The sequence below is a fragment of the Cherax quadricarinatus genome, chromosome 13, assembly GCF_038502225.1.
Source record: "Cherax quadricarinatus isolate ZL_2023a chromosome 13, ASM3850222v1, whole genome shotgun sequence".
Taxonomy (NCBI): Eukaryota; Metazoa; Arthropoda; class Malacostraca; order Decapoda; family Parastacidae; genus Cherax; species Cherax quadricarinatus.
The window spans coordinates 38,361,613-38,370,509 of record NC_091304.1 but is presented as its reverse complement, the minus strand read 5'-3'; the positions used below and the strand labels follow the sequence as shown (position 1 = coordinate 38,370,509).

The 8,897-nt window shown below is 41.6% G+C and overlaps 1 non-coding gene across 1 annotated transcript; it reads left to right on the top strand.

The window, feature by feature from the left end:
- The first annotated feature begins 315 nt into the window (after positions 1 to 315).
- LOC128688746 (U2 spliceosomal RNA) lies at positions 316 to 508 on the top strand. The gene has a single exon (XR_008407074.1). It is a non-coding gene; the product is annotated as a U2 spliceosomal RNA (small nuclear RNA).
- Positions 509 to 8,897: the final 8,389 nt, after the last annotated feature.

Here is an 8,897-nt window from a genome sequence, read left to right as displayed (position 1 = left end):
TATGCACCTCTAGTAGTATCTTGTGCTCTAAATGTATGGTTAATGGAGTTTAATGCCCATTAATTATACTAGGCCATTGAGGCGGCGCAACGCCTGTTCGCCACTAGTCATGAATATTTTATTCTTAAATTAAGTATTAAAGTAAACTTCCAGTAAATATACACTAAGAGACATACACCTCTCTGTGTATATTTCCAATGTGTGTGTGTGTGTGTGTGTGTGTGTGTGTGTGTGTGTGTGTGTGTGTGTGTGTGTGTGTTTTAAGTATTTGGTAATTTTTGGTTTCGTTTTCATCAGTAAACATTTATTGATCCCATAATTTTTAGCTCATTGAGCTAAGATCAAAGCGTAGTATTTGTTCTTATCAGTTTAATATCTGATATGATCCTCATGTGGGATCGTCAGTATTAAACTGTGTTCTGGATAATGGTGAAATGCTTGGGGCTTGCTCCACCTTTGCCGCGGATCATCTCGGTATTGCAATATCTCCGGGATCTGATCACTCCCTCACGGAAAGTGGGTGGATGGATCTATAAATTCCTAACAAGTAGAACACAAAGAGTAATAGTAAACAGAGTGAAGTCAAGGGGCGGCTACAGTGAAAAGCTGTTTCACAAGGCACAGTACTCGTTCCCATTCTTTTCCTCATCCTCATATCTGATTTAGACAGAGATGTAAGCCACAGCACCGTGTCCTACTTTACCGATCATGCCAGAATTTGCATAAAGTTCAATGAGGACAAATTTCCATTACTCCGCTATGGAAAACTCGAGGAAATAAAAATAGATCCGAGTATAAAACAAATTCTAACCACATAATTGAGCAAAAAACTAATGTGAAAGACCTGGGAGTGATAATGTCAGAGAATCTCACTTTCAAAGATCACAACAGTGTATCTACCACATCTGCTAGGAAAATGATAGGCTGGATAAAGAGAGTTTTCAAAACTAGGGATGCCAAACCAGTTCTCTCTAGGCTGAAATACTGCTGTATCCTAACGGCCCCTTTCATGGCAGGCAAAATAGCAGACCAGGAGAACAGGGATATCTAAATATATTATGATATCAAGATAAAAAAATAGGGCACTGTTTCCAAAGTTTAATATATTATTTTATAATAATATAATGAGTCCCACTTGTGAATTTACGAGTAAATGAAGAAGAGGAAGTTGCAAGGCAGCACTCAACTCTTGTATTCTACAGTAAATTATGCAAGATGAGGAAAGGAAGATAAAAAGGAAGAAGAGTAAAAGGAGGAGGAGGAGGAGGAGAAGAATTAGGAGGAGTAGGAGGAGGAGAGAAAGGAGTAGGATTAGGAGAATCAAGAGTAGGAGGAGGTAGAGGAAGACAAAGAGATGGACGAGAAGAGGGAAGGGATGGGAGAACATTAACGAGCTACCATAAACACTTCACCAGCTGATGACACAAAGTGGCTCCTGCATCAAGTGGTAGCGGCTCACAACTGAGGGACTAAGGGTTCGATACCGGCACGAGTGGAAACCGTTGGACATGTTTCGTTACTCGTGTTGCCACACTTCATCTAGCAGTAAGTAGGTACCTGGGTGTCAGGTGCCTGTTGTGGGTTGCATCCTAGGGAGGCTGATGGTATCCTTAGTTAGGCTGGGCTTTGATATGAACTGATGTAAGATAACCTTTAGCCTCTAAATAAACTTAGTATGATAACAGCTGTTAGCCTGTAAATGAGGTGATATTAGATAGCTTTTAGCCTGTAATCTAGCTGAGGTAAATTAACAGTTTTTAGTCTGCATATAAGCTGAGGTAGGATTACAGCTCTTAGCTTGTACATGGGCTGAGGAAAAAAAATGACACCTCTTAACAGGTCAATGAGCTAAGGTCGAATAACAGTACTTATGCTGGTAATGAGCTGAGATACGATAACAGTAATTAGCCTGTTAATGAGCTGAGCTGGATAACAGATAACAGATTGTAAATGAGTTAACTGAAGAAAGCAGCTTTTAGCCTGTTAATTGGCTGAAGGAGACTAACAGCTTTAATCCTGTAAAGGAGCAGAGGCAGGCAAATAGCTAATAGCCAGTAAAAGAGCCGAGGGAATTTAACAGATCCATTTTGTAAGAGCTGAGATAGGATAACAGCTCCTAGTCTGTAAATAAGGTGAAGTATATAGCTCTCCATCCTGTACATGAACTGAGTACAAAAAATAGCTTAGAGAAATACAATTAAAAAAAAAGGGTCTTTGTAAGTGAACTTAAGTAAGGTAACTCTTAGCCTGTAAATAAGCTAAGACAATTAACAGCTCATAGCCTGAAAATAAGTTCAGGAAGGATAAAAACTCTTAACCTGTAAATGAACTAAGGTAGAAATATAACTTCTATCTGAGGTAGGATAACAGCTCAGTCTGTGGTATACCTGGTATACCTTTGCTAAGTCTAGTGGCTATATTTCTTTCTTACTTTTGTTGCCTACCTCGTCTACCAGCGCCGCCTCTGAGCAGAGATAGGAGCGTTCAGTTAAATTTCTATTTCAGGCTAATCTATCATCTTTCTACTTTTCTTTGCCTGTGTGGCTACGAGAAAAATATCCCTCACTCCTAGTAGAGCTCTTGCTCACACATGTTCCTTGGTGTTGTGGTTCCAGCTTCCAACTATTTTTTCTTTTTATTAAAGTTAAGCCTCGTGTTGCTAGTGCTTTCAGATATTCCTATTTGTTGTTGGTTCATTGAGTGTTTGTCGCCATTTCTCTTTTATTTCTGGGTTATCCTGGTTTACAGCATCCTGTAAATGTAAATATTACTATAAACTCACCACGGATTTGACCTGCTTAGCTCTCACATCACGTTCGGTCATAAAAATTATTTTTTGCAGATAACTGTTGAAAAAGTCTTACAACATTGAACGATATATCAACATATTTCTAATTTTGGGTAGAATTTTATCAGATAACAAAACAAAAATAAAAAAATAAAAACTTTCCCCAACCAGACAAGCCCAAATGTTGAGCAGACGCCTTCAGCAGCTTTCGTGTTTAGCATGTATCATTCTTACGTCCTTCATTCTGTAGGTGTGACCCCACGGACGTGCGGGTGTTGTGATGTAGAGTTGTGACTGGCGTGGAGAGAGTTTAATGAACTACTGAGTGAAGAAACAGCTTTTATCTGCCCTTCTGATACGCTCATCCTGTTCTGCATCAAGTCCACTTGAGTGAGAATTAGCTCCTTCCCTCACAGCTTAATTCAGAATTCAGTGAGAGCGACCGCATTACAGTTGAACAGATCAGTCTGTGGCTTAGTTATGGTACTTGTGGCTCAACTGATAGCTCGCTCACCTCACGTACTGAGTGTCCGTGGTTCACTCCCCTGCACTTCTGGAAACACTAAGCATGTTATCTGATACCTGCTGTCCCTTTTCACTTGTAGGGACCTGTAGGTACCTGGGTGTTAGCCGACTAGTGTGGGTCGCATCCTGGAGGACAAGATTAAAGACCCCGTAACGCACTGACTTTACTGGGTTATTATGGGTGGCTAACCCTCCTGGATAAAAATCCAAACAAAATCTTATCTTAACTAGTATATCACACCTACTCTCTTCTCGTCCCCCTCCCCCCACCATGAACTGGGAACTGCACTCATCCCGCCTCTGCCAGAGGCCTGGTCGCCATCAACAAATGTTCGTGTTTTACAACTATTCTCATATATATATATATATATATATATATATATATATATATATATATATATATATATATATATATATATATATATATATATATATATATATATATATATTTAACAAGCCGGCCGTCTCCCAGCGAGGCAGGGTGACCCAAAAAGAAAGAAAATCCCCAAAAAGAAATTACTTTCATCATCATTCAACACTTTCACCACACTCACATATAATCACTGTTTTTGCAGAGGTGCTCAGAACACAACAGTTTAGAAGCATATACGTATAAAGATACACAACATATCCCTCCAAACTGCCAATATCCCAAACCCCTCCTTTAGAGTGCAGGCATTGTACTTCCCATTTCCAGGACTCAAATCCGGCTATATAAAAATAACCGGTTTCCCTGAATCCCTTCACTAAATATTACCCTGCTCACACTCCAACAGATCGTCAGGTCCCAAATACCATTCGTCTCCATTCACTCCTATCGAACACGCTCATGCACGCCTGCAGGAAGTCCAAGCCCCTCGCCCACAAAACATCCCCTCACTACTTTTTCACAATAACCACCATTACTATAATTACCACAATAATCCCTAGTACTTCCACTGCAACAATAACCACTACTACTACCATCACTTTAATAACCACAACCACAATAACCACTGCTACTACCATTACCACCACAGCTGTGATGGAATTTTTATTCTACCGGTCTAAGTCATCAATGACGATGTAGAGCCAACCATGAGATCCTGACCCATCAGGTCTAGGACCTCGTATTTATGAATGTGGTAGTGACTGGCATCCTCACATATCCAGAGCACTTGATAAGTGTTCTTTCTTTGCCGTTTCGGCAACGAAACAACAACTAAGCTGGCCCAGACATGTGATTTCCAGAGCCAAGGTTGGCAGTCTGGCAGAGTCTGGCTTCTGGGAATAAGTGAAGGTGTCGCGGCTGCTGGCGAGGGACACCTGGCGCGGGATGCTAAGCGATTTGTGGATCTTTGGACCTTCGCCAGATTCACAGTCAAGAAAGAACAAAAAGGAACAATACCATGACTGGGACATTACACAAATAACCCGCACATAGGAGAGTAAAGCTTACGACGATGTTTCGGTCCCATTTGGACCATTTACAAAGTCATAGTGTGACTTTGTAAATGGTTTAAGTCGGACCGAAACGTCGTCGTAAGTTTCCCTCTATGTGCGCGTTGTGTATCAGTCAAATGTAGTGAAGGTGACCTTGTAGTCTGAGTGTTAGCCACAAATAGGTGAATGACATTCAGACATGGCGACCTCTCATTAGGCAAAACAGGAATGAATGGATGTCTTGCCCTAATGTCTCTAGCACGTAAAGAAACTAGAGAAAGTGCAAAGGTTTGCAACAAGACTAGTCCCAGAGCTAAGAGGTATGTCTTACGAGGAGAGGTTAAGGGAAATCAACCTGACGACACTGGAGGACAGGAGAGATAGGGGGACATGATAACGACATGCAAAATACTGAGAGCAATTGACAAGGTGGGCAAAGACAGGATGTTCCAGAGATGGGACGCAACAACAAGGAGACACAGCTGGAAATTGAAGACACAGATGAATCACAGGGATGTTAGGAAGTACTTCTTCAGTCACAGAGTAGTCAGGAAGTGGGATAGTTTGGGAAGCGCTGTAGCGGAGGCAGGATCCATACATAGCTTTAAGCAGAGGTATGATAAAACTCACTGTTCAGGGAGAGTGACCTAGTAGCGACCAGTGAAGAGGCGGGGCCAGGAGCTTCGACTCGACCCCTGCAACCTCAACTAGGTGAGGTGAGTACACACACACACACAAAGTCATGGAGAAGATTATCAGGAGAAGAGTGGTGGAACACCTAGAAAGGAATGATCTCATCAACAGCACCCAACATGGTTTCAGGGACGGGAAATCCTGTGTCACAAACCTACTGGAGTTCTATGACATGGTGACAGCAGTAAGACAAGAGAGGGGTGGGTGGATTGCATTTTCTTGGACTGCAAGAAGGCGTTTGACACAGTTCCACACAAGAAATTAGTGCAAAAACTGGAGGACCAAGCAGGGACTAGTATTGACTGCACTTCATAATCTTGCTCAAGGTAGGCAGGAACCTAGCATAGGTGTCAGAGCTGGTCATTGTTTGTCGGCCTCGTGTGGGAAGAACCGAGGAAGCCAGCATTCACAGCACCAGAGACTGAACGGGCTGGATATTTCAGCCTGGGTGGCTAACCAGGCACCAGGTGTCATCAAGAGCATCAGAATGTTATGTAAGCAGTAGCCAGTATGCTCAGCAGTAATACAGGGAAAGGTTCCACAATAACTAGACCTGGAATGGCTGGGGTCGAGGTGAACTCGACTGACGAGTGTTTAATGTCAAAATAGCAAAAATAGCAAAATATCGGCAACCACCACAGCTACCACCATTACAACAACCACCCCTACTACCATTACCGTCATTAATACCTTCACTACTAAAGATCCAACCAACCTGCTACAACCACCTCTGCTACAAACTCAGCTACTACCACCTAACTTACACTAATACACCTAACATCACTAACTCTAATAGTGCCACCGTTGCTTCTACCACCGTAGCTATGAACATTAAAATGCTATAAAATACTGACAGACTGATTAGTAAGACACGTGCAACAGTTAGGTATCGTTATTCCGAAATGTTTTACCTATACAGTAGACTTCTTTAGTCGAATACAGAAAAGTTGGTAGAAGCAGAAGAGATGTGAAGACGATGTAATCAGTCAGAAAACTACTCTGAGAACTTCTACAAGTGAGAATGGTTGGATTTGAGAGGGACGTGAACTCAATGATTACATTCATTCTTCTACTAGTGCCCCCACATCTCAGCTTCTGACAGTATGTAAGGCAGTTCAACTTCACATTGTTACAGACTATGGAACAAATACTCTTCTCCAGGCTGAGGGACTGACCACCTCAAAACTGGTTTTCAAGGGTGATGGACTGATTACATCGTCTTCATATCTCTGCTGCTTCTACTAACTTTTCTGTACTCGACTGAAGAAGCCTACTGTGTAAGCGAAACCTTCCAGAATAAAGATACCTAACCATTGCACAAGAGTCTTACCGTAGCTATCATTACCATCACCACTATCACCAGCTCTAATAACACCATTTATCGAACCACCACCGCCCAGCAATATCATTAAAACCACCAATGTTATCACCACTTGAATGCTATCACCACCACCACCCTCCCATCACCATCACTATCCCCACCACTTTTACAAAATGCGTTTAGCTTGTTTCTGATTTTGTAGCAGATTGTTAGTTATAATTCTAGTTCAGTTATCCTGTATCACATGTGGGCTTCTCAATAGTGTTCTGGGATTAAAACTGGATAAATACAAACCAACTGAGTACCTGTTAATAACGGCCATGTCACTATCGCCGCAATGTAAGGCAGCGCCGCATGTCCATACAAACAAAATAATGGCAGACCTCATTAACTGTGACACTGTTATGTGGTGATATTCAGAGTAATCCAGGACCCCAAACGTACGTGTAGGTGCAAAAGAGACAAATACGGTGCCCGTGAGCGCAGTGTGGCGAAGGTGTTGGAAGCCGCAGTCGTGCGATTACCTGTGATTTACGTGAAGGAAGGATACACAAATAACCCGCACATAGAAGAGAGGAGCTTACGACGACGTTTCGGTCCGACTTGGACCATGGAAGGATACATGCGAGGTGTACAAACAGAACTAGTAGCCAGGAGTAATAACTTTACTTGTAATAAATGTTTAGTGCAACGTGAGGCCAGAGAGTCAGAGAGGTTGCCAGATCAGATAATATTAGATATAATTGTAAACAGTGCATCAGAATGTCTGTAGATAAATGGTTCAGAGAACCAACAAGATGATGAATTAAGACACTTGTGCAGCACTTGGTTATCTTTATTGTGAAAACATTTCGCCAACCAGTGGCTTCCTCAGTCTAGTAGAGAGAATAATAATTGAAGATCAGAAGCTTGAGGTTATCAGTCCCTCCGACTAGAGGCGATGTGATCAGTCCATCAGTCACGAAAAGAGGCACCATATTTTCGGAGGAGTTTATATAGCAGTGATTCCCAAACTTTTCATCGCCAAGGATCCTTTTATTTAAATTAATTTTCCCACGGACCCCCCTGTTTTTGAAAGGTCTGTCTACTCAGCAAGTCGATTTTATTAGCTAACAAACTCGTTTTCCAGATTTCCTCTCTAGTCTGAAAGACATATAGCTGAGGATGCAATTAAATAAATGGCAGTATTAATAAAATTAATTGCTTAATGAGGTGGTTTATGCCGCTTTGTAGAGACGATGTTCCGAATTTCTAGTTCACTAACAGACAGTTTGAAGTGTAGATCAGGTTCCACACTCATCCTGTTTCTGTACTTTTATTTTATATGAAACAGTTGTGACCATTATTCGAGAGAGGTTTGGCATGTTCGATTCCCCAGCCCGTAAAATATAACCAAGTTTAAAAAAGCGTCTAAAAAAAACAGACTATTCCAGTTTATTTGGAAACGGCTTTGAAATTTTCAAATCTTTATCAGTTTTATCGTGAGTGATCACATATTTCACACCGTTGACTCTTCAAATTTTGAAGTTAGCTCACGGACCCTCCAGTACTACCACGGTCCACGGACCACAGATTGAGAACCACTGGTATATAGACAGGTGAGGTGAAGCAGTCGTAGGCGATGTCACCTTGGACAAATCCACAGTTGGAAGGTCAAAACTGTAGGTTCAACAAGTGTGGAATTCCCTGTATCAAGATCCCGAGATGTTTATGAAAATGGTGTATAATACCGACAGGTTGACGTGACATGTTAAACAGTTACTTACCTTTATTCTGAAACTGAAGAAATACTTTTGTGAAGATTGATGGACTGAACTCTAAGCTGAGGGACTGATTACCTCAAACTCCTCTTCATCTTCCACCTTTCTCTGCACTGGACTGAAGAATCCGCTACGTGAACAAAGATTCCCAAATGTTACACAGACTTAGTTAACATCAACGATATACTATATAAAAAGTTCTTGGTTATGCAGAACATTTCTGGCAACGTAGGTTAGTGTTGTTCTCCAGGATGCCAACCACAACATAACAGAAAAACTGATCTCCATAAGAAAATAGGAGCAAAACAGCAAGCCTCCTAGCCCATGCTAGGCATGTTAAACCTCAAACCCACCCACACCTGCTCATGCACTTCTCTAACCAATTTTT